Source organism: Erithacus rubecula (assembly GCF_903797595.1).
Source record: "Erithacus rubecula genome assembly, chromosome: 25".
Classification (NCBI taxonomy): domain Eukaryota; kingdom Metazoa; phylum Chordata; class Aves; order Passeriformes; family Muscicapidae; genus Erithacus; species Erithacus rubecula.
This window is the reverse complement of record NC_136677.1, coordinates 3,976,197-4,001,289: the sequence shown is the minus strand read 5'-3', so window position 1 is coordinate 4,001,289 and position 25,093 is coordinate 3,976,197. Positions and strand designations below refer to the sequence as shown.

Sequence of the window (25,093 nt, the reverse complement as noted above, 5' to 3'; positions counted from 1 at the left end):
CTGCAAATTGTTCGGGGCGTTATTGCAAACAATCCAACATTTGCATTGGGGTTGTCCAGCTTGCAGCCTCATAAAAAGGACAAAAACACTTCATTTTGTGGACAAAACCACCCCATGAGCCGTTTTTCTGCTCTGATGGAATCTCCAAACCAGGAATCTCCAAATTCCTGAGCGTTGCTCCCCAGGTTTGGGCTGTTGGGGACAAGGCAGTGAGCTGACAGATGAAGGGTGACAACCACTCCTCCACATCTTGGCCCATGCTGGAACAAATCTGCTTCCAGCAGGCAAAGAAGCTGAGGAAATCAGAGCTGACAATAAAAGTATTGAGGAAATTGTCTGGGAGCCAGAGCCCAGGGAGCACAAAGGGTTCAGCGTTAATTTGTGAGGAGACCTGTGTGCTCAGGAGGTTATCCCAGGAATACCACAGAAATGATATCACCATGGGCACCCACCAGGCAGCTCCTTCACAAACCTATTCCCTGGTAAACACCAATCTTCAGTAATTCCAGCTATTAAAAACAACTTAAAGAGGACTCAGATCTCATTTTGCAGAGAGCGCAGGGGTCTCGAGGACTGTTTTTAAAGTTTTTCTGCACTGGAGTTAACAGTCTATGGCTTTGATATGTTCAGCTGCTGTGCTGCTTCCAGGTTTATTAAATTTACAGCCAGAGAGACAGCATGGCTTGTTATTTTTTCCAAAGAATCCCCAGAAGCAGGGCAAGGTTTATCAGGCATCAATGCAAGCTGCAAGCTCGGAAACCATGGGTGTCCAGGAGACTCCTTTCCTAACACCACACAACAAATCACTGCCCCATTCACACATTTATTCAACTCTCAAAAGGATTATTATATATGTGGCACCCACACAAACACACCCACCTTTGGGTACTCACATTGACAACACTGAACAGATTCAATAATCAAATGCAATCTCCAGTGGGGAAGGTTAACCTACCTGCTAATAATGGATAAATATCCCAGCAGCACCTTTGGGCACTAGGAAATACCTCAAATACTCCTATTCTCAGTTATTTATCCCTATGGCTTCTTTCTGAAGAAGGGGCTTGGTTTTGACATGAAAACACTACAGAAATTATACATTTTTCCTCCTTGTTGATAACCAAAAGCTCCTTTTAGCTGAAACTGCTTTTCAATGAGCTCCCATTAAAATTAAACTATTTTTGTTGGATCTGGAGAGATCTTATGGCCCATCCTCACATGTGTTTGGTGACCAAGTGGCTCACAGGATGATGCATGTCCAGGTTTCTCGTGGTGCTTCCACATTCTGTGTGAAGGGAGATTCTCCCTCATGACAAATAAGAGGATTTAACGCTGCTCATCACAGACACTCCTGCAATGTCTGGGTAAAGCCCCACTAAATCCATCCCACATTTTGCACACCCTGAGGAAGGAGAAGAAAGGACAAGGCCAGGCACAAACCACCAACATCAATTGTGCATCACAAGGGGAAGAGGTTGGGCTTCAGGGACATTTTTCTTTTGGCACTTATTGTCTTCTAAACTCCGCAATCTATACAATAGCTATGTTTGTAATCACTCGAAAATTTTCAATTAAATGTAAAAAACCAGAAACAAGTAAATCTATTCTCTCTTTTGACTGTTTTATTGATTAAAATGGATGCCTGAGCTGTGGCCACTGAACCATGAAAAGCAATCTGTCTTGGATGGGTAAGAGATCGTTAGGAAACCGTTGTGCTGAGGCAAGAATAACTCTGCATGTACACACACGTGTGGGGCTGGGCACAGATACCCACATGCTTCCATGGAAAAAGCCACCTGCAACAAAAATTGTGTCTATATATTTCACTATGGAGATCAAAGCAAGCTGAGGTGTTAGCCTGTCACAAGACCTCTCGTTTTCTAAGTTTCATCATTTCCCTCAGCAGCCAAACCTCGTCTCTGTTGCTGCAGAGCACAAAAAAAACCACGAGGTGGGAGAAGGAAAACCTCAAGACCTGTCATGTGTTACAAGTTTCATGAGCAAGGAAACCACTCCTTGGGTCATTAGGAGATTTTCAGGATGATGACAAGGAGATCCTTCAGTTGATGTTTCAGCTTCCTTTCTGTCCCTGTCCTTCCAGGGCGAAGTGGAGGATGTTACACGAGTTCTAGACATCACCAGGAACACTCAGTTTTGCAAAGCCTGACTGGTTCGGGTGTGAGTTAACCTAAGGCACGAAAAAGGAGGGGAAAACTTCCCACATGAAGCTTTTGCCATGAGCCCTCGCTCACAGATTCCCAGCCTGCAGCAGAGCTATCTAATATTGGCTCCCAACAGCCACGGGAACAGATGGAGATCACTTCTCTCTGTGCTGACAATACTCTGCTTTTGAAACAAGACTACCCTGATATCAACTCTGTTCTATCACAGCACCTCAAGTTGAAGCTTAAATTAACCAAACATTGCTTTTTTGTTGTAGGCTATCACACAAGCTTTTGGGGAGTTCAGATCTGTGAATTCTCAGCCTTCGCAAGAAAATTCTCTGATTTGCTGAAGCCAGTCCAGAGCTGCTCATCTCTAGGAATCCTGGACCCAAACATCACCCAAGGGAAGAGCCCTAAGACAGGTCAGGTTTGGAAGCTCTGCTCTGAAATCCTCAGCTGATGCCCATCCTCTTCAACAGCAGCAGCAAAAACTCCTTTCCAAAACCCACTTCCTCAGCTGATTTTTGAAGGCTGGCACTGAGGCCACGGCAGCTTTGTTCCACAAACACAGGTCCAGCAGAGGTCTGTCCTCATCAATGCAAAGATCAACAGCAGCTACTCCCCTGTCCAGGGTATTGGGAGAGGCAGGAATGTGCTCAGCATTGGCTGTGGCAGGCTGGAGGGCTGGGAATGTTCACCAGAGCAGCATCACTAATGAGTTTAGCCCTGAGACAAGCTGTCATTTAGGAAGGAGGGGATACCCTCCTCCCCACACACTCATCTGTGGCATTTGCTAATGGAAAGAACGAGGCACAACAGCAGATTCAGGCTGACTCACACAGTTTGTACTTTTATTGGGTGCCTTTTTCCATCCCCCCCTCTAAAGTGCAAACAACAAACAGAAACAGCTCTGAACAAGAGTGGATCTTTGGGAATGGTGCTATTCCATTCCTATTCTATTTATTTGGGTGTGAGAACTCTGAGATCATGACTCCAACCCTTGCTGCAGGCAGTGGTCAGCACGGGGTGCTCAGAGACACTGGGCAGCTGCCAGGTGCTTTGGGAAGAGCCCTCAAACAATAACAATTAATAATAATAATAATAATAATAATAATAATAATAATAATAATAATAATAATATTGCTTTGATTTAGAAGAAAATTTGCAAGAGAATAAACTTTTAAATCCTCAAACTGGACAGGCCTAGAAAAGCCCTGCCAGGTTTTAGAGGGCAGTAAAGCTTCTCAGTGCTATCACCCCACCACAAAGCATCACATAAAAGCAGCAGCAAATACAAACTGGAGGGGATCTGGAGCCCCACACATGTGCAAGACCATGCAGATGTACCAAGAGGAGGCACTGAATGGGTTAGCATCTCTCAGATCTTTTAATATATTTTCCCTAATTAAGCTGTTCAATTCAGCAGCTTAAAGAGCTGCCGATAGCTGCTACAAATTGATTTATCTTTTGATGAAGGTAAAATTTGCTGGAAAAAATGAGAAGCAAACAACATATGGGTTTGGGAGGGATTAAATTACTTTGTCTTGTGTTAAGATTCAAACATATTCTGGAGGCAGGATGAGTCTTTTACAAGTAAATTGTTTTTATACTATATATCCATTTCTTTGTAAACAGAAGGATCCTCATTTACACATCCACCTACAATATCTGCTAGGTAACAGAAGCAGATCTGTAAAAGCCAGATGAGATCCCAAGCTTTCTGTGGGCACACACACAAATAAAAAGCAATGAACCTTCAACCCACCTCCCCACACCAGGGTGGGGGAGAAAAAACCTTATGGAAATGCAATAATCCATAATAGACCTGGCCTAAAGCAATCTCCACATGGAGGGTCATGACCAACTACCATGGGGGACATCAGGGCTCCAAAACTGCACTGAAATTCCCAATCCCTCCCTGCCTGTGAGCTGCAGTCCCTTTGGATAGCACATGCTTAGGGTTTAACATCACCACTTCATTATTCTGCTTCACTCATCACCAGGAAAGATAAGGTGAAGAGGGATAAATATTAAGAATAAATCACAACCAGTCTGACAAGTCCAAGCAATAGCAGCAGCCAGAGCAGATCTCAAATGAGGAGTTTCCCTGGTGGATGGGATGTTATAACCCCAGGATGGAACAGGAGACATGAGTTGGCTCCTGCAGCTCCAAAATCAAAACACACTGGGCTGTGAGTGTGGATATCCCCTCAAACACAGATCCTCTTCCTTTCCTCACCAAAGCCATGCCTGTCTCACCTCTGCAGCAGCAATGAAATTCCTCTGTGCACTCCCTCACTCCAACCCAGCCTCAGAGCATCTCCAGATCTGTGTCTCCATAAAAGGAGCTGCAGTTCAGCAGGAGGGATGCAGCAACAGCCATGAGGGGGTTGCATTTATTTACTGTTGTTCCCCACATCCCCTTTATCAGCTGTTTTGGACACACACATTTCCTACACAAGCACATGCCAGACATCTGAGAGTGGATAATTTGCCCCGACAGGCAGTAAATATATCCCATCTCATGCTTCCTCTGAGAATAATGTGCTTGCCAGTGTCACCTGTCATGTAAATCACCACCTTGCAATTTATCCTGAGCTACATTTCAACTGTTTCTGCACCAGAGGGAAAAAAAAAAAAAAGAAACCCTCAGAATGTCCAGTAACTCCTTCTGTGAAACATGGATGCTTCTTCCCTGGCCAATATTCTGAATTTATTGAGGAAAAGACAGCTACTGAATTTATGGCTTCCCAGCTGAATTTCCAACTCTTAGATTTAAAGGAGTCCTAGACTTTCTCTGAGCTGTACAGAAGATATTTGCATAAGTTTTTGTGCAACATTCCTTCAGCCTGTTCCTCTCTCACCATATGAGTAGCCAACAGCTACCCACTGAGTTACTGCATTCAACAACTATGAGGTGGATTTGAAAAATCCCACGAGCTGCATGAGAAATGACACGACTGTGATTTTTTTTCTCCCCGCCCCTGGCATTTTTTATTTAAATCTTCCCGCAAAAACAGAGTTGTGTAAAGAACTGGGGTTGATGGCGCTGCCTGGGCTCCTGCCTTTCACAGGGAAAAAAAAAAAGAGGAACTATGTTGGTTTTTTTTTTTCCAGAAATGAGCACAGAAAAGCTCCCATGGGAAATTTCCACTAGGGAAAAAAAAAAACAAAAAAACAAAAAACAAAACAAGTTCCCCAGGCATCCATTTAAAAAGGTCCAGTGGGAGGTTCTCCAGTGGAAAGCGTCCCTGCAGAGGTTTGGAACGAGATGGCCTCCAAGGTCCTTTCCAAACCAAACCATTCCATCATTCTCTGAATTTATCCCCAGCAGAAATTTCTCCAGCCAGCTGAGCTTGTTGAAAAGGCTGGGTTTAAAGAGGTCTTTAGGCAGCTTAAGCTGGCTGAGGGTGCACAGTCCTGGAGGACCCCTTTAATCTGTGTCCTCTGGCTGCTGAGAGAAAAAGCCTCCTGCGCATCTGTGTCTTCTCAATTTTGTGTTCAAAACACTTGAGAATCTCTCTTTTGTTCCTTGCCTGTCTCCCTTAATCCTTGCCTCAGTCATTATTCAATATTTGGCTTTGTGACTACATTATTTAACTTGGCGGAGCGTTTTGGGACGTAGTTTGCATAAAAGCCGCTATTTTTAAGCAGCGGAGGGAACCGTCACCGAGGCAGGGAGGAGACAGCAGTGACAGCAAAGAGGAGACCAAAGCTTCACCCAACAGGAAAAAAAAAAAAAACTCTCCAGGGAAAGGCAGTCACAGGATCGTCATTCCAGGGAATAAATCACCAAAGCCAACTCTGGTGTCAGTAATTTTGTGACGCAGAAAATTGATTCGTACGTTACAATCAAGGAGCACCCTCCTCCATAATGTATGCTTGGCATTTTAACATAATTATTTGTGCAACAGTTTTAATGTTTGCAGCCTTCCCTGGCTGTCAACCTGGAAGTAGCAGGGGAAAAAAAAATAAAATTTTAAAATACTCTTCTTCTTCAGAGACAGGATTAAAGGGAAAAAAAAAAAATCAATCTCCGAGCAACCTCCTTTGTATTTTGTTGTGACAAGCCTGAATTTAAACAGCCTGTGAAGTCAAAACAACAGGAGAAATATCAATACACATTAATTTAATCAAGAAACACAACTCTGCCATGCCAAGCCCAACTTGGCTTTATTTCCTTCGAGCATTCCGTGGGAGCTGATGACACCCTGATACCTGCCCAGCCCCCCCTGGTGTCTGGGGGTCTTCTCAAAGGCCCTCTCTCCGTTTGGATGCTCTGCCACGCAGAAATCAAAATTCCTGGTGCTGCAGCTCCCCGCTAGCACATCTCCATCTCTCCGCCCCTAAAAAGCTGATTTTCTGGCAGAGTCGCCCCGAGTGGCCATCCTGCTGCATCCTTATTGTGTGCTGGGAAGCTTTCAAAGCACAGGCAGATAAAAGGGTAAACATGATAACAAAAACTATCTCCAGCACACTTGACTCCATCAAATCCTGGGCACGGCGCGGCTCTTTGAAACAAGAATCTCATTAAGGAAGGGAGAGTTGAAAGGATAAGCCCCCACATACCAAAGGCAGAAATCAGATGTGCTTGACCTTTCAAATGAATGTACATTTTCTGAGTGACTGTTCATGTCAGAGTAATTCAAACAGACACTTGATAATCCTCTTAAAAGACTGAAATTTGGATACTGGATTGAGCACAATGCAGCAGGATCTGTGGGTGGTCTCGTCGCTGTGCTCCATCCTGCCCTTGCTCCCAATTTCCTGGTGCACCTTCAAGTCTTGTCCCCTCCCTGGGCTTTCATGTCCCCACACACACAGAAGATGTTTCAAGTCCAGGATTCATTAACAAGGAAGCATCTTCTGTGCTGGCACAGCTGGAAATGAAAAGCTAATGCTCCTTAACACAAATTAGGTGATTAAACACTTTGGATGGAAAAGAGGTGCCCCAAAAGCAAGGGAAGAGGGGGGATTTCCTTCCAGACAAACCCCATGCACAAATCCAGGGACCATGAACCCCACCTGGGTCCTGCATCTTGTATATGAACAAAACCCATGTGCTAGGGCTTGCAGGGAAAGAGAAACCTTCAACTGAGCTGTGAGTATTCCCTGAAAGTGCAGCAACTCCACAGGGAAACATTCACACATTTGTAGGTGAACACTGCAAATGGAGATTTCACTAAGCCAAGGAAGTATTAATTACAGCCAAAGGCTGTTAATGAGCACAGAGAGCAACTGAAAGGTTTCCTCATGGACAATGTTGCTGGAGAGGTCACCAGAATGAGGTCCAGGACTCAGCTTCAATCACATTCCATTCAGTTTTTTGGATGCCCTGGTTGATTGAATGACCGTCCTTGAACTTCAGTTCCATTTCCACCAACAACTACTGGGCCTTGCTTAGCACATCCATTTGTTCAGCACAGATTCTGCCCAACCTTGGAGATCACTGATCCTGGGGAGTCAACAACCCAACAGACACTGGAGGAAAAGGGGATTTTGGTGTCTATTTTTGGCCTGTGTCTATGAACAACCCACAGAGTGACAGACCAAACAGTGACTAACACCAGGTTTCTTTTGAAAACCCCAAAAATCCACAGCTTAGCATTTCCAGTGGAATTCAGTGATGTTTTATGACCTGTAAGGAATCTGGAAGTGCACCAGCCTCCTGCAGATGTCACAATAACATCAGCCCCAGCTATGGCAGCACACACAGGCTGCTGGCTCCTGCTCATGGATATTGCTGTGCTGGACAGGTACTTTACAGGCTTTGTTTCCTCCTCCCCCTGGTTCTCCAGCACCTCATGTTAATTAGCTAGTATCTGTTTAGATTCTTCCTGACACTGCCTTTTGATTCACTCTGCAGTGCATCAGCTCCTGGAGGAGCATCTCCATTGCTGGGGGGATGGAGGACACAGCTCCAGCCCGGGAGGAGAGTGGGACTGGGGGCTGCTCTGCTTCCAAGCCAGCCCCCAAACACACAGAACAGGCTGCAAAAAAATCTCTTGGAAAGGTCAGGTATGAGAGTGTCAACCAGCTCATTTCAGAGAGGTGACTGGAGCACTCTGCCCATGCAGTGACACTCCAAGGAACTGCCTCTCTCTGTCCTAATTCTTCTGAACTCCAGGGACCAGCAGCAGGCTCCCTGAGCAGGCTGAGCCCTGCTCTTTCCAAGCCTCTTCCACAGACCCTGGGCTCCCTCCCTGAAAGGATTCCTGTTTCTCCAGTGGCTCTCTGAAGGCCACCCAAGGAAAGCTCTGCAGATCTTCCAGCACAGTGTGCAGATAAAGACACAGTGGTTATTACCAGGAGATCTCTCCTCCCGTAGGGACTCACCCCATCCTACACGAGGCTGTCACATCCCATTTCCAAGCCCCACACTGTCCCCAGAGCAAGGCCTGCTGGATGTGCCAGCAGCCACGTCCCTGCTGACTCCCAGGCGTGTTTTCCACCTCTCCTCTCTACACTTCCTAACAGCTCATGAATTTTATAAACTAAACTCATTGTAACCAAACCATGAAATTGCAAATTTAACTCTGTCAACAAACAAAGCTTTAGCAGGGAGCTGTCGCTGTCTGAGCCTTTCCAGCAAGGAGGGAATCTCCTCCGAGGGACACTGCACCCCCTTCAGTCCCCCCTGGCCATGGGGCAGTGGCACAGATGGGGTTGTCAGGATGCTGGAGCATCACAACCCACACAGAGCCACAACTCAGACCCAGAGCTTTCAGCAGTGCCAGCCATTCCCAGCACCTTTCCCTGGTGTGACCATTCCCACCACGGACCCAAAGGCACGGAAAAAGCCCCAAGAGCCCAGGGAAAGCCTCCCTGCTCATCCAAGGCTCTGCCGCAGCCCCCGGGTCCAGCCAAGCCCGGCTCCCGCCTCCCCCTCTCCTGGCAGCCGTGTCCATGTCCAGGGTGGCCGGCAGAGCCTCGTTAAGTTAATGGAGTGCTAATTAGCTGGCAGACCGAGGGGAGGAATCGGAGGCACTGCCTCATTTGCTCGGTGGAATGGGGCCACTAAAGGAAGGGTGGGCTGCAAGGGATGCAGCGGGATGTCCGCAGGTGATGCATTTGGGCTGTAGGAGCAGAGAAAGGATATAGCAACAAAGTTCTTCGTGTAATGGAGAGGCAATAGAGAGCCTTTATTTAAAGAAACTACTATTTAAACTATACTATATAGGTTAGTTCGGGGTAGCAAGGATAGACATGATTTAATTGGTGCAAGGGAGGTGGCACCCCTGGTCATGTAGCTCACGCACCCTAGAGGTGCATGATCATTGTTATAATTCCTTTCTCTTATGTTTTCCTTGAGCAGTGTGAGAAATCCAAGGCTGCTTCCCTGGTTCCCAGCAGTATCCAACAACAAGCAGGGATAGCCAGGGCTGCACAAACCATGTTATGTGTGTGGAGCAGCCCTAGGAGAGGAGAAAAGGGGTGCTGCCTGAGGACAACAGAGCCCCACCAAGGGGAACCTTCTCCCATCGCCTTCAGTGTCCCCAGCACTGGCTGCTGGAGCCCTTCCAGCACAGCCACACAAACCAACACTTCGTTCTCCCCCACACACAATTTGCAATGGCCAAAGGCACTGGCTCCAGGTGGGAAAAGTGCAGCATGTCCTGCCAACACGCCAGTGCCATCTCATTCCAGGCGAGCACGGTGCCACAGGGTGTTTCTATGGCAACAAGCATCCGATACAGCCGGTGGCACCGAGATGCCAGGACAGTTCTGCTGGCACCCCAGGCAAGGTCCCACCAGGTTCAGAGTGGAGCTCAGCCTTTGAGAGTCTTCAAACCCAACTTTGTACTCCTTTTCTGGGGTGGTCACAGCACCATGGCCCATACAGGTATCCCTTACACAAGAAGGCCACAATATCCCTCATGTGCATGTCACCATCAGCTGGCCCTGGCACTACAGCCCTGCAAACTCCCAGCCTGCAGAGCAGCAGCAGAGCTGGGGTCATCAGTCACAGAGCTGTGCTATAGGCAGCCTTAAATCCCAGGTCTACCTTCCCATCGATCTCTTCAGCTCCGTGAAATTAAGAAAAACGCAAGACAAACACAAGTGAACGTCCCTGAGCAGGCTCTGTGAGAGGCAACCAAACAGCTCCAATTCCCCTGAGCAAGGCTGGGCCAGAGCCTGGCTGGGAAAAACAAACCCCAATTCCAGCCAGAATGCCAATCTCAGCTTAAATATCCTCCCTGCATCCCCAGGAAGGGGGGTCTGCAGCACCCAAAACTCACAAGCACCTCCAGGGCTTTGGGGGCTGCAGCAGGAGAGGGGCTGCACATCCCTTTGCCATGGAGGAAATCTGTCATCAAACACAGCAAGAAATGACAAGGAACACCTAAAAGATTTCCCTCCTTCCACAAAAATCACTTCCCAGAGTAGATGTGCACTTTAAAGATTAAATGTGCCTGGTCAACTCAACACAACATTATTAATGTCTATTTTCAACAAGCATCTCCATTCCACCCATCTTTTCTCTCTCTCTCTTTTTTTTGACCATCACTTTAAAGTCTTTCCTGTCCAACCACGTATTGTGGGAGGAAAAAGAAAAACTTGTTAAAAAAAAAAAAAGAAAAGAAGAAAAAAGTAATTTAAAAGCTTTAAATCCAGTTCTCTGGTCTCCGACCCCCTGAAGATTCCTGCACAGAAAATAAAGTGCTTAGCTGCCCTCCTTAAAAAGATTTAATCTCCCATATTTCAGAGCTTGTATGATTAAACCCTACCTCTAATTCTGCTTTCAGAGCCACAGCCAAATCTCTGCTTAAAGGGAAGCAGTGCAGGCTCCCCTCTCCCTTTCACACAGGGGAGCAGAGCTGCATCCACGTGGATGTGGGGGAAGAGCTGGAGCTAGAGAGGCAGCTCCAAGCATCCCTGCATCCTCCTGCTTCCTTGCCACACATGGAAATGCCCTTTATTTTCAGGCAGCTTTCAAGAAAATTGAGCTTCCTTATATGCAGCTCTGAAGGAATAAAGAGGGGAGGCAGTATGGATGTGCAGGGCCAGCTCACAGTCCCAAATATCATCAGTTTTATCCCATCCATGGCAGGAAGGAGGGAAAGAGCAGATGAGCAAGGGGGTGAAAGCCAAACTTCAGCTGGGAGAGTTAGGGATAAAACCTGAGAGTTAGGAGCCCAAAATCCTGGTATGAGAACACCCAAACAAGGTTTGTCTCCGAGATGAAATTCTCCCACAGCAGCAGAGAATTTGATGGAAGCAGGGGGCATGCTGGAAACTGGACCTGATGATTAACCTGACAGGTTAATCACTCATTTACCATTAATTGACCATTATTATTGAATTATTGACCAATTCTACCAGACAAAAGAATGCCAACCTGCCCTGCCCTAGGCACCTTCATCCCAGGTCAGCAGGAGATGGAGATCAGCAAGAAAGCTGCAAAATAAAAACCTGACTTTTGCTTCAGAGAAACACAGGCCCTGCCCCTGCCTTCTCTGCTTTAAAAACCTGCACTAATAAGGTGGAATGTTTATTGGAAATCAGCTTTCCTGAGACACAGCACAGAGATCTTCACTGTCTAAATGTGGAGGGAGCCCAAGGCCAGCTCTCCAGCACACCCAGCAAGCAGCAAACATGGCCCAGGGCGAGATGGAGACAAATCTCCAAGGAGCAGAACACTGCAACAGCCAAGAAGATGATTATTAACACAGGAATGCTGTAGCTCTCACCAGCACCAGGAGATTTGGACAGGGGCTTGATGGGAAAATATCCCCTGACACTTCTGCTGAAGAACTTTTGCTGAAATTCCATGGGCAAACGATACCAAATCAAGTTTCACACCTTCCCCATCCCCTTGTTCAACAGAGACTTTTATGCTGCCAAAACCTATTTATTTCTTGCAAATCTCTCTGAGCTACTGCTCATGAATAGAAATGCTTTTATCAAAAAACTGTTCACATTTTCCACTGAAAATTTTGAAACAAGTGTTTTCAGGGGGAGGCAGGTTGCCTTCTGTGAGAAAACTACATATAATGCCCCTTTGTATATTTTTACTTCAAAAACAAATAAAAACAGAATTTAGATCTGTCAGCCTATGTGATAGGAACCAAAAGCTATTACTGCTGCTTCTGGGCTTGGTTTCACAGAACTTGGCCTCAGACATCCCCTTTGGAGCAGTCACCTCTCCAGAGTGTGTACCCAAGGACCCCAGTCACCCACCCAGCCTGGGCTGTGCTGGTGCTGCACTTTTGAGCCAAAAAACTCTGTGAGGAGGAGCAAGCATGTCCAGGAGCACACAAAGCTGGGCTCTGAGCAGCCCCAGGTCATTTATCTTGATTTCTCTTTGCTGGTGAAGGCTGAAAAACATCAGCTGCATTTGCTGGGCTTGAATTCAGCATGAGGCAAAAACCTCAGTGGCTGCAGCAGCCCAGGAACCACCATCGTGCCAGGAAGGGATCTCCAGTGTCACCTCCCTGGGGACATCACTGCCATAAGTTTCCCAAACTGCACAGAGGGGTTTGGTTTCAAAGACTGAATCTCAGCCCCAGCAGTGCCTGATCCCTGAAGCTGCTGTAATTAACAAATCACAACATTTGCACGAGCATCTGAGATGTTGTGCATCCATCAGCTTTGGATGGTGCATTATTGTCATTTATTTGGGTAAAATTGAGGCAATCCCACTGTCCTTTCTGAAAGCCCTAATGTATGGTCACTTTGGAAATTGCTGCATCTGATATATTTGGATTGCTCTGGGGGAAAAAAAATAAATCCTTTAGCTCCCTGATGCCAATCACTGCATTGTCTCCTCAGCCCTGCTAAACATTTCCATGCAGAAGAAAAAAGGCATCTCTCACCACAGATCCAAAGGGCAACAGTGTGTGTGGATAAATGAACAGGTAGATGTACTTTCATTAAAATCACCACATTTAAATTACTCACAGATGAGATTGAAGACATGAGGTTAAAAACTTAATTGACTAAATCAGCTGAGACGCCGATGGCTGATTATATCATTTAAAATAAATGTAATATTGGCCATCAAAAAAAAAAAAAAACCAAAACAAAACCCACACAATATTATTATATACCAAAAGCCATTATTCAAGAAGCACAAACAATATCCTCCTAAAACCCTGGTGGATTTGCAAACATCACCCTCCCTGCTTTTTTGATTGTTTTTCTTCTTCCACAAACTGGATTGGGAGAGAAAAACAGACACCTTCCTGCGAGTCTCTGAAATCCAGCATCAGAATAAAAATCTCCCTGGCTGCTTTCTCATCAAGGGCTGCAACTTTGATTTAAGGCTAAAGGTGGGCAGGCACAGCCACCTTGCCCAGCCTTGCATGGAATTTGGGATACACCTTCACGATAACCAGGTTTAACCTTGGAAAATCCAAGTGGTTGAAAACCATTTCCTCGAGCCATTGTTTTTTTCAAAACACTTTGGGTTATCCACTTCCAGCTCCACACCTGGGCTTTGTTCCTGAAAGCCAACAGCAGTCCCAGTGTTGGAGCTGGTGGCTGCCACCACATTTGTCCCCATGCCAAGGGACAGGAGCACTGTCCCCACCTCAACATCTTGGGGACAATACACCCAAGCATGTGGTGTTCACCCTCTCCTTTGCTACACCATCCATGCAGGGATAAAAACATTCACACTTTTAAGAGCTGATAAAGCCAGAAACGCTTCAGCACACAAGGACATTCCATGGAAATCCAGATCAGCTTCCAAATGATTTCCTAGCCTGGGCTGGGAGCTCGTTGCAGCTTGGCTGTTATCAGTGATGGGTGGCTCTGGTGGCCCTCAAAGGCAGGCTGTGGTCTCACAAGGGGATGTTTGATCCATGCCTGCCATCCCCCTCCTCTCCTCCTGCTCCCCACGGACAGACAGGAGGAAGGACCCAGACCAAGGCAAAGCAGCATCCCTAAACCCCCACAAACCAGGACTGGGCAACTAGATAACCCCACAAACCTCAGTATAACCAAAACCACACAAATCAGCCCTGGGCTCCCCATTACTCCAGTTACATTCTAATTACAAGCAGTGCCATCAAGGGTTTCTCAAACTGTGTGTCAGTTCTTAGAGGCTCCTGTAAGGCAGGAAAAGCACATTAATATGCGTGTGCCATGCCCGCAGAGGGCTCCCAGCACTGCCAGCCCAGCTGGGAAGCAGCCTGGCAAGGAGCAGGGCTCCCTGGATGTTGGCTCTGCCAGGCTGGCAGGCAGCGGTGCCATCCCTCCTCACCTCATCCTTGTGCCCCTGGAGCCAGAGCTGTGTTCCAGTTAGCCATTCCCCAAATTTCCTCCACACCTGAGGGATGTTTCAGGGAACTGGGCACTACCAGGGCTCACCCAGCTGCCAGGATGGGCTTTTCCCAGGGAGGGGAAGGTGACAGGCAGCAGGGCGATGTGTTCATCCTAAATTCCAACCACCAGGAAGAAAATTAACTCTACCCCAGCCAAAAGCAGGGCAGCAGGAAACTCCTCATCCATGCTAAAATAAAATAGTGCCCTCTTTCCTGGATCCTGTCAGGATCCTTGATCCAGGGATCAGGTGAGCCTGGATGTGGTGCAGGATCCCCAGCACAGCCCCTGGATGTCCCCACACTCCCATCCCTGTGGCTTTTAGGGTATGAAGCACATACTGTGTCCCACGGAGCGTGCCCTGCAGGGGGGCTGCATTACAAAACCATTTACTGAAAATAAAAAGCCCAAAGCCCCAAGCAAACGCCGGGTAATTGCAGGGTTTTCAGGCGTGAGGCTCTCCGAGTCCACACACAGCGCTGTGATCAGCCAGGCTCCGGCAGCCCTGGCCAAAACCCACCCCAAAAGCTGCTGAAACCCTCCCAAACACACACACACGGCTCCTCCAGCCCTCCCTGCTGCTCCCGGGATGCGGAGGGAGCTGGGGGCAGGAGGCAGCGGGAGCTGCACATCTGGCAGCTGCAGAATTAGGGATTGCTCCTCTCCCCTGGCTCAGGGGTAAAACAGGCACCATCCAAGGCAAGTGCTGCTCCCCCCCGGCCTCGCAGGGGCTGTGAGCTGCTGGATTCTCTACAAAGAGCAGCCGGGAGCCAGCGCGGGCAGCAGAGGTGTTAAAATTCCCGTCACGGCCCGCGAGGAGACATCCCCAGCATCCCGCTGCAGAGAGAGCTAATCCTGCCAGGTTAATTCTCACCCTCAGTTCATTCCAGCTTATTAAAGCCAGCAGGCACCCTGCAGAGGATTCATTACCTGTGTCACTCGAAGGCAAGGCTGGGCCTTAATGAGCTGGGAAATGGGGGAGCGGTGCTGGCTCCATCCTGGCTGTGGGGTTACCTGGGATTTTGGGGTTCCTGCAGCCCCGTTCCCAAGATGGGCAGTGCTGTCATAATCGAGAGCAGTGCTCAGGTTCTGAACGTTCTGCAGTGTTCCAAGCTTCATCCCAACACATCTCGCTCCCATTTCCTCCCTTCCACCTGCTCTCCCCAAACCCCCAGCCCAGCCCAGCTGGCCTCACAGCTCAACCTGGGGCTCACCAGCTTTTATTTGCTGGGAATTACTGGCAGAGGGCAAAAGGAGATGAATTTTCAGCTAGGTGAGCGAGCACATTACCAGCCAGAGAGATGGCAGCTGCTGCAGTACATCTTCATCCCTTTAAATAGTTCCCAGCCTTCCCCCCGCAGAGCCGGGCTGGCTGTGGGAGAGAGATCTCTTCTAATTAATCTAGTCCTCTCCATTGCTGGTGAAACAGAGCCGGAGCTGGCGGATAAAATATTGCAGGAGCTAACAGAGGATGGCAGGCTTGGGGCAGCGAGGCAGAAAGCGGCGCTGGACTTCAGCCGAAGGGGTACAATTATTTTACTGCCATGCTATGCCTCTATTCCCAGACCTGTCTGGCATCTTCCAGCACCAGCCTGCCTTTTTCATCTGGGTTTTATCCCCCCCTGCCCATTTTTCACTCCACTCCCTTTTTTCTCACCGGGTGGCTATTTAATTTGTTGTATTCCACGCTTTGCTTTTCATGAGCGAAAAAAAAAAAGAAAACTTGCATCTGAGCTTTCTTTTTCTCTCTTTCTCTCTCATTTCATTTTCAAAAATTTTGCTTTTTGTGGGGGGAAAAAAAACGGTGGGGGAAAGAATGGGATGGAAAATGCTAAAGGAGGCAGGAGATGAAAGTGGCTTTTATTCACAAGAGGGAGGATGCAGAAAGGAGTGAAGAGAGCATTGGATGCCACTCACACAATTATTTCAGCCATACAGGATTGAGACATGTTGGACAACAGCTTTCAAGGGCTGCAGCAGAGCAAAGCCATGCCCAAAAGCACTGTGGCATCCAAAAAAGCTGAGAGAACAACATGCTGGAAATGCTTGGGAATCACTTTTCTCCTGCACGGGGCTGGGCTGATGTTACCACCTCAGGAAAGCACTGCCTTCCTCCTCAGTGCTCTCCCCAGCCATCATCTTCCCTGGCAGCTCTGCTCCACCTCCTCACCTCTACCCACTGTCCTTGCAAATCCTTTTTTTTTCTCTCAGGAGCAGCATTTTGGGTCCCCACACCTTCACCACTGAGCAGCTCAGCAAAATCTGCTCACACAGCCCCCAATACTTTGCCTATTTAAGTCCAAGCAGGTCTGCTCAAGGAGGAATATTATCTGCAAGAAGCAGAATGTCTAAAAAAAAACATCTTTGCTGGTGATCAGAGAAATTGAGACAACAAACAGAGCACAGGAGGGATGCAATCCCTCGTTTAAACCTGAGCAAGGAATCTGGCTGCCAGATCTGGGCTCTGCTGATGAGAGTGTTTAAAAACCAGTAGGAATGCTTGCAATGCACACAGGGCCAAATTCACCCCAGAAAAAGGTCCCTGGCTCCCCATTTGGCTGTGGCAGAGAGAGAGGCACAGAGAATGTTACCAGCTTTGCCTCAGATGGAGAGAGAAAACAAATTACTGTAGATCATCAAAGGTACCAAAGCCCCCACAGCCATCCTCATCTGTGCTGATAGCAGGGCTGGCTTTCCTGGCCCCTGAAAGGTTAAAAACACCATCAAGAAATCAAAGAAAATGACACCTGGGTGCCAGCAGCCTCCCACCTAGTGCCGCCATGCCTGCCAGGATGCCCAAGGCAAACCTGCTCACTGCTAAATGCTATTTCATCCTTCCTGACTGGCCTTCGTCCTGGGCTTTTACCTTCTCTCCTCCCCCATAAGGCTTTAAAGAGCATCCTGGTGCTCCAGTGATAGCTCTCAATTACTGCAGAGCCAGGAGATGTTTGCTTTTAATAAGTTTTCCTAAAGAGCAGAGCAGCAGTGCTTGAAAGGGATGGATATCACATCTCTGCCAGGCTGGGACTACCCTGGGGCAGCAGCTCCAGCTCCCTGCCTGTGCCAGGGCTGTGCACATCCCCTGGATGGCTTGGGCACCTCTCCCTGCTCATCCCTTGGCTCTCTAGCCTGGGGCTCCCTCTGCCTGTCACCACACTGTGCTTGCTGTCTACTGTCCCCACAGCTGGGGGACATTTGGTGCTGTCCATGACAATCAGTGACCAAACCAGACCTCCAGGCATCACCAACACCTCCTGCTGGAGGCTCCAAACCCACAACCCAAGCCCAGAGCACATTATTAGAGGAGCAGGGGAAGCTTTTTCCTCAGCTCACATCCAGCTCTCACCTCCTCCTGGCTTCCCCTTGACAGCAGCCACTGAGAGCATCAGTGAGGCACCAGCACCTCCTCCAGAGGTTCCACCACGACTGAAATCTGCTGGCAGCTCAAATTTTAAAAATACTGACGGCTGTTAGACACACAGCACAAAAAAAAAAAAAACCCACCAAAATCTGTAATTATCAGGGCTTAAGTAGAAATTAATTGCAGGCACCACGAGGTTCCAGCAGGAGCACAGGCCCTGTGCAGGTGACACATGCAGACGTGTCATTCCCACTGAGCGTGGGGGAACAACAGCATCCACGTTGCCATGGCTCTGAAGATCTTACAGGCTTTCCCACAGCAATGGTAAAAATAAAATCCAAAAGTATTCCGAGCTTGGATTTGCCTCCCTGCTAAACATGGAGCTTGTGTTGCCAAGCTGGGATATGATCCTTAGCAGCAGCTCTTCCAGGGGGAACAGGGACAGGGGACAGCCAGGGCAAGGACAGAGCCCTGGCATTGCAGAGTGTGTTCCCTGGGCTGGCAGGGATTAAAGAAACCTCACCCAGGTCTAGGAGAGGATGGCAGATCATGTTTAGGGGTGGGATGGCAGCAGGTTTCACTGCACAGCTCAGGTGGGACACAGAGGGATGTGACTGAACAGCTGCACAGCACAAAAATGGCACAGAAGTGACAAAAGACTTTTGCAAAGCTCTGGTAATGCCAGGAGAGCCCTGCCACCCACAGCCCCTCCCAGGAGCCCTACACCAAGCCAAAGGAAAGGCTCATTTTGCCTTCAAACATGTCCTGTGCTTCTCACATGCCATTCAGCTGCACCTGGATCCTTCTGCCTCCAGCTCCACGCTCCCAGAGGAACAAACTCTTCTCTCAGGCCCCTGGTTGCTCTCTCCAGCAGAAAGAGATCAGCTCACCAGGCTCCATCATTCCCAAATGCCTCAACTCCAAGCAGCAGAGAGCCCCAGCCCTGCTCTGCAGAGCCTGCCAGGATTAGCTTGCTGCTGCTGTTCACCTCGTGCCATCCTTTCCCAGGTCTGCAAGGATGCTGTGCTACCTCTGCTGCCACCACAGCTGCTCCACACACTGCCCCTCTTTGGGGGATCCCATACCCCTCCCCTGACTCCTGGTCTTCTCCCTGCAGCAAACCAGGGGGAATCACAGGCTGGCAAAGCCAGAGGCAGCAGCTTTGGGCTCTGCCTTCTCCCTGTTCAGAGATGGAGCATCCCCAGCCAGGCTCTGTCGCCCCTTGACGAGATAAAGACGGGACAGGAGTTTTAAACTGTTTATCAGCAGGATGTGAAGCCTCCAAAAGGGAGAGCATGATAAATTCACCCAGAGAATCAGAGGCACAGAGCGCAGGGTGACAACTTATCCTTCACCATACACACAGATTTATTAAAAATTTAAAATTGCTACATAGATCTAAAGGGCCAGGTTATTTATTTTTGCAAGGCTGATCAATCACATGTGTCCCCACAGGATACCAGACCTTTAACTACTCATCTGATTATTCCTGCTCTACCTGCTCTAGCCCCAGTGCTTAATATTTCATCCACATGGTTCCTGGGCAAAGCTGGAGTGGAGTGTGATCTCCTGGCAGAGTCTTTGGATTTTATCAGCTCCTACTCAAGGGCAAAGGTGGAAGGAAAGGAATAACTTTTCTTTTACCCTCTGCCCCTCCTTTCAAAGCTACAGGTTTATCTCCAGTCATCACCAGCCTAAAAATACAGGGTTTTTGATCATGAATGACAGAGGTGACATGGTGTTTCATCTCCCTGGGAAAGGGATGGCCAGAGAAGTCCTGGGAGTGGCACATGTGCTCACCTGCTTCTCCTGCAAGCCAAGTTTTAGCAGCAGAATTGAGGCTTTCCACGGAGAAGGAGGGGAAGTGTTGGAAAGGCAGGTTTTTGTAGTCTATAAACTGAAAGAAGCAGCTCACACCGCCTCCCTGAGCTGGCTCCAGCCATGTGCTTAATCTCAGCCCATCTCTGCAGCCCACAAATGCAGCAAAGGCAGGACAAAAATGCAGCTCTGGGCTGGGGGGTGAATCCACAGCAGGGCTGGGGGCCCTCCCCACAGCTCAGCATCCTCCAGGGCACATCTGAAGAGCTGAGGGAATTCTCCAGGCCAACACACTGGGATTGCTGCTGCAGGAGGCTGATCTGTCCCCTGGGAGGAGGAAGATGCTCAAAGCAGCTCCATCCAGCCTGGGTTTGGCAGCAGACACACAACCAGCAAAGGAGGCAACACCAAAGCACCTGTTTGGGAGCCAGCAGCACCAAACACCTCCATCCCCACCTGTTGCATCTCTTGGCATGTTCAGGTTCAACTCAGCCTCTGGAACCCTGAATCGTTATCCCCGTGGATGAGGGCAGAGGATGCACTGAGGACCAACTGGGAAAGCTCCAGCTCTCCCCACAGTCTCTCTGCATGGGACAGAGCTCCTTTCAGCCCCAGGCTGTGCCATTCCACGTGTCCCTTTTGTGCACAGGGCTAATTGAATGGTGATGGCAGCGCTAAGCAGCCCCCGCGCTCCGAGACCGGAGTCAGCCAAAGCTCTGAAATCGTGTAATTTTTTGCATGACTGAGTGTGCAGATGTAATAAAAAAAAAAAAAAAAAAAAAAAAAAAAAAAATTAAAAAAAAAATTAAAAAAAAAAAAAAGGAAGAAAAGAAAGGAGGAGGAAACCAGGCTCTTAAATAAATCTATGATTGATGGCAGGGAATGGTTGGTGGAGCTGAGTTACAAAAAGGCCAGCAGGGAATTGTCCCACTCTGGCCACACAGGGGGCAAGAGATATCCCCTGATCAAAGCTGTGCTCCTCTCTGTCAGACCTCCTCAGTGAGGAGCAATAGGCTCATTAGTAGACCCAGAGCTCATTAGGGAAATGCAGAGATGGTAATTACCCCTCCAGCCATGCTATGCCAAGCATGGACTCCGTCTGGCCGGAGGGAAAATGATGGGAAAGCGACTGGGAGAGAGAAAAGCTCTCTTCTCCATCCAAGTCCTTTCCAGTGCTCCCAGTGCTACAGCCACCACTGCCTGCCCTGAGATGCCCTGGGCTATTTCCCTTTGTCCCTCTCAGGTGGTGCACAGGCCTAGCAGAGGTGACAGATCCCTGGAGCAAGGTGAAGGATGCATCTGGCATCCCCTGCTCCATTCTCTGCATCTCAACAAATCCCACAGGCAGGAATTCACCCTCGTGGCTCAGTTCCCTCAGCCAAAGCCAACATTAAACCTGCTGCTGGGGCTTTGCATGGCTGTGGGTGCAAGGCAAATACCCCAGCATGGTCAGGGCACATCCAGGGAAGATTAATAAAGCCTGGAGGATCAACAAGGAAAGGCTGAAGAGGAAGAGCTGGCTGTTAATATAATTCCAGGCACGCCAGGTGCCCCTATCACCCACATCAGGAGGAACAAAAAGAATTTTCAGAAGAATCACGGTCAGTTAGCTAAAGATTTATTAATTTTATTCTTAGTGCGCTTTAATTGCGCCTATAAATTAAAAATGAACAGATTTCGCACTGTGTAAAGTGACTGCATTCACCTAAAAAAATTGCACTTCAACTTTTAATTCCACTTCAATTGCACACGGGCACGGCAGCAGCGCCGCTCCCTCCCGTCATCCTGGGCTCAGGCCCTCTGGAAATTGCCTTGCCAATCCCATTCCACCTCGGCTGAGCACATACATTTTTCAAAAGTTACTGCTGTGCCGTACAGAGCGACATTAATTGAGTGTTAACGAGCTGTCTGATCAGCTTCCCACTGTCCTTATTACTGGACGTCAGGGTCTCTGCAATGTCCCAATTAAACGGAATCAAAGAATACTTAATGCATGGTAAACTGGTTCCCAGCCACTTGAACTGATTACCCAGCTGTTCCCTTTATTTGGGGCCCCATTAAGCCACACTGCACGGTCTATATTGCCCAAGCAGCTCCTATATTCTGGGTTTAAATGGAGATTTTCAGGAGAGGCAAGTTTGGGATGGCAGACTCAGCACTTCGTGTTTCATCCCAAAACAAGGTGGTGTAGAGGGACAGGATGAGAGGAAATGGCCTCAAGTTTCACCAGCTTAGATATTAGGAAAAGGGTTTTTTTTCATGGCAAATGTTGTGAAACATTTGAAAAGACTACTCAGGGAAGTGGTGGAATCACCATCCTGGAAAGTTTTCGAAAAACATGTGGATGTGGCACTTGAGACATGGTTTAATGGTGAACACGATAGTAGCAGGACCCAATGATCTCAAATGTCTTTTTCAGCCTTAAAGATTCAGGGACTCTGTAACAGAATCATCATAACTCAAATTGGGCACCTGGGCTCAGTAGGCATTTTGTAGCTCCTGTTTTATTTAACCAGCTCAAATGATAAAGATGGAAAGGGAAAAAATAACTTGAATCACTGAAGAAGAAATCCCAATATCCCAATACCAACAGAAATACAGAGCCTACAAAAACCCCACTGGCAACATAAGATAAGCTCAGGACATAGGGAAGGACCAGCAAACCCTCCCTGCATATCTGCTCTGGGTTAACAGGTTGATTTGGTATAAAATAAAGTGTGTCTGGTCTGGCATCCACCTCGGCTTGGGTGGGAAATATGAGTGCAAGAGATTCCCTGAGGAAAAGCCCCCCAGGCCCTTCTGTACTGTGGAAATACCCAGGGATGCACAAGGTCTCCGTCCCATCTCTGTCCTTCCTACTTCCAGATGGACTCATCACCAGAAATGTCAGTGAGGTCATTCTGGCCAGGGGGGAAGGAAACAACGTGACAGAGCACATGGCTTCCCCCATCCCAAAATTTCTTTGGCGTGCTTGAATCACGACTCCTAAAACTGGGAGCATCCCTTCCCCAGAGTCACCCCTCCAGCAGGATCATCCCTCCACAAGGATCACACACAGCCACCAGAACAGCTGCAGAGCAGAGACACCCATCACAGCCTCCAAAATGCTCCAGCCAGTCCATACAACAGTCCCACATCCCACAGAAAATCCAGGATGGGGACAGAGCAGGGAGTCCCACCCGCATTTTCCAGCTGCAGGAGGAAAGCTGCTCCAGCTGTCTGCGGGCTCGGCGGTGACACCAGTTGAGATAAAAGAGAATTTAAGGTGCAGAGGAGAACCAAGCAGATCCTTGTAGATTGGAGGCGAACAAGATAAGGGAGCAATGATTAATACAGGCACATTACACCGGGACAATTCTGAGCACACGCAATTTTGGCGGATGGGAAAACGCGATAGCGCCGCGTCCTTACAGTCCCTGAGCCGAGGTTTTCCCGAGTCAGCCTCAGCCAGCCATGCTCGGGGGGCAAAGAAAACAGACTTTTAAGGATCATCAGCATCCAGTTTCAGCAGAGAAGCCCACGCTTCACCGAGGAGGGCATTCCTGGAGCTCGGGCAGTAACAGTTTTATTCGCTGTTATTTTACAAGACGTTGGCGGAGCACGCAGCGCAATTATCAGAGCCTTCAGCTCCCCCAGCTCCTAAATGGAACAGTCAAGGAAAATAGTCTAATTTGACAATTTTCAGACAGTTGAAATGATACGTGGAGGAGACATGGAAGAAGGGAAGCGTATTATTCACTATTTGATAAATTATCCCCATTATGCAGAAGGCAAATCTGAGCAGGGACAGCACGGGTGGGTTTGGCAGCCCCATAGGGCAGCGTTGTTGTGTGGGATGGAGAAACAACCCTGCTCTGCTCAGCCCCTGCTTGTCAAGCCACAAACCCAAAGGAACAGGGGGAAGATGTTTGGCAAAGTCCAAAATTCATCACTCTCTTCTGCCATCTCCACATGTCCCTGTGCTCCTGGGAAGGGTCTCATTTTGGCCACTCTTTTCCCTGTTTTTCTCTTATCTCCCAACCAATTCTTATCTTGGTGTGGGTAACAACTCCAAGCACTGCTCTTGGTATGTATTCCCTGCTCCTCCCAGCCCCAAACGATGGTGCAGACAGACACACACCCCAAGGGAACACCCACTGCTCTCCCAGACAAGTTCTCAGGGATCCATGTGAACACAGACACCTCCTCCCCACTCCTGCACCCCAAACCCCATCCCCACCACTCCTGATCCACACAAATGTATTCATGAATTCGCTCAGAAAGTTCTCCCTGTGCTCGAGCGGGTGCTGCTTGTAATTGCTGGCGGCCAAAATCTGTTCTGTTTTTTCTGGCTGAGGTACCAGGCAATCATCAGCTGTAATTATTTCGAGTCTTGTTACAGATGGATCTCGGAGCTTTCAGTCTTAAGCAGAATTCATTATTCAAATGCTGGCTCCAGCCTTCTGCAGAGGGGTGGGCACGGGTGCTGCCGGCCGCCGGTGACAAACGCTCGTGGGGAAGGTGAGGATGTGCTGGGATCTGCTTGTCAAAGCCACCCCTGGAGTTCCCACCTCACACATGCCTTGGCTCAGGTTTGATCCCAGCAGAATGGGGAGCAAAGCTGGGTGGATGTGAGGAGCTGGGGATGTGGTCAGAACCAGCCATGCCAGGTCCAAAAATCTCCAAACTCACTTTGGATATGTGACAGCATGAGAGAGGAGCCCTGGGGACTCAGGACTGACTCCAAATACCTGGACAAGGTGTCACTGGATCAAATTACAGAATTATTTTAGCTGGAAAGCACCCCCAGGATCATGGAGTCTGTTTAACCCATCACTGCCCTGTCAACTAAACCAGAGCACTGAGGGCCAGTCCAAGTGTTAAATGGCAAAAGTGAAGTTGAAAAGGGAATAGATTGGAGATTTTATTGACCAAACCACTGACTTCAGCCTTTTCTTTTCAATTTTGAAACTGTAAAAGTCAAACACTCAGAGATCCTTAAAATAGATGAGGCAGAAAACATTCCCTTAGCAAAGGAAAGCACCAGCAGGGATGGCAGTGGGCTCAGGGCAGGGCTCAGGCACAGCTACCTGGGGACTTGCCACTGAAAATCCCAGTGGTGACACTCCAGGAATCACAATTTACAGCAGCAAGACTCAAAGCCCAGCAGGAGCATCAGCTGTGGCTGCAGTGTCCACCCAGCTGCACACCTGGCTCCCCTCTGGCTCACAATTCCCTGTCACAGCCAGCACGTCCCTCTCCTCCTTCCATCTGCATTTCAAGTTTATGGCACATCAAGATTTGCAAGCAAGGCATCTAATTCCAAATTTTCAGGTGGGAAAAGTAAAAAGGAGATGTTTCCTGGCTGCCTCCCAGGCCAGAGCAGGGCAGTGTCCAATTTAAAAAGTCAATATTTTCTGCAGGAAATCTCAATCATCTTTTTTTTCTGTTTGTTTGTTTCTTTCCTTTTGGTCCAAAAAGATATTTCTTTGTGGTCAAAGTT

The 25,093-nt window shown here is 48.4% G+C and overlaps 1 protein-coding gene and 1 long non-coding RNA gene across 2 annotated transcripts in view; one reads left to right on the top strand and one right to left on the bottom strand.

The window, feature by feature from the left end:
* Window positions 1-15,423, bottom strand: part of OPCML (opioid binding protein/cell adhesion molecule like) — a 337,395-nt gene extending 321,972 nt beyond the window's left edge. The window contains exon 1 of the mRNA XM_079326629.1: window positions 15,363-15,423. The gene's annotated coding sequence lies outside the window, so the exon portion shown is untranslated. The remainder of the gene's footprint in view (window positions 1-15,362) is intronic.
* A 160-nt stretch (window positions 15,424-15,583) lies between these two features.
* Window positions 15,584-20,180, top strand: LOC306812186. Its single transcript, XR_013776814.1, has 3 exons — window positions 15,584-15,705; window positions 15,862-15,957; window positions 19,946-20,180. It is a non-coding gene; the product is annotated as an uncharacterized lncRNA (long non-coding RNA).
* Window positions 20,181-25,093: the final 4,913 nt, after the last annotated feature.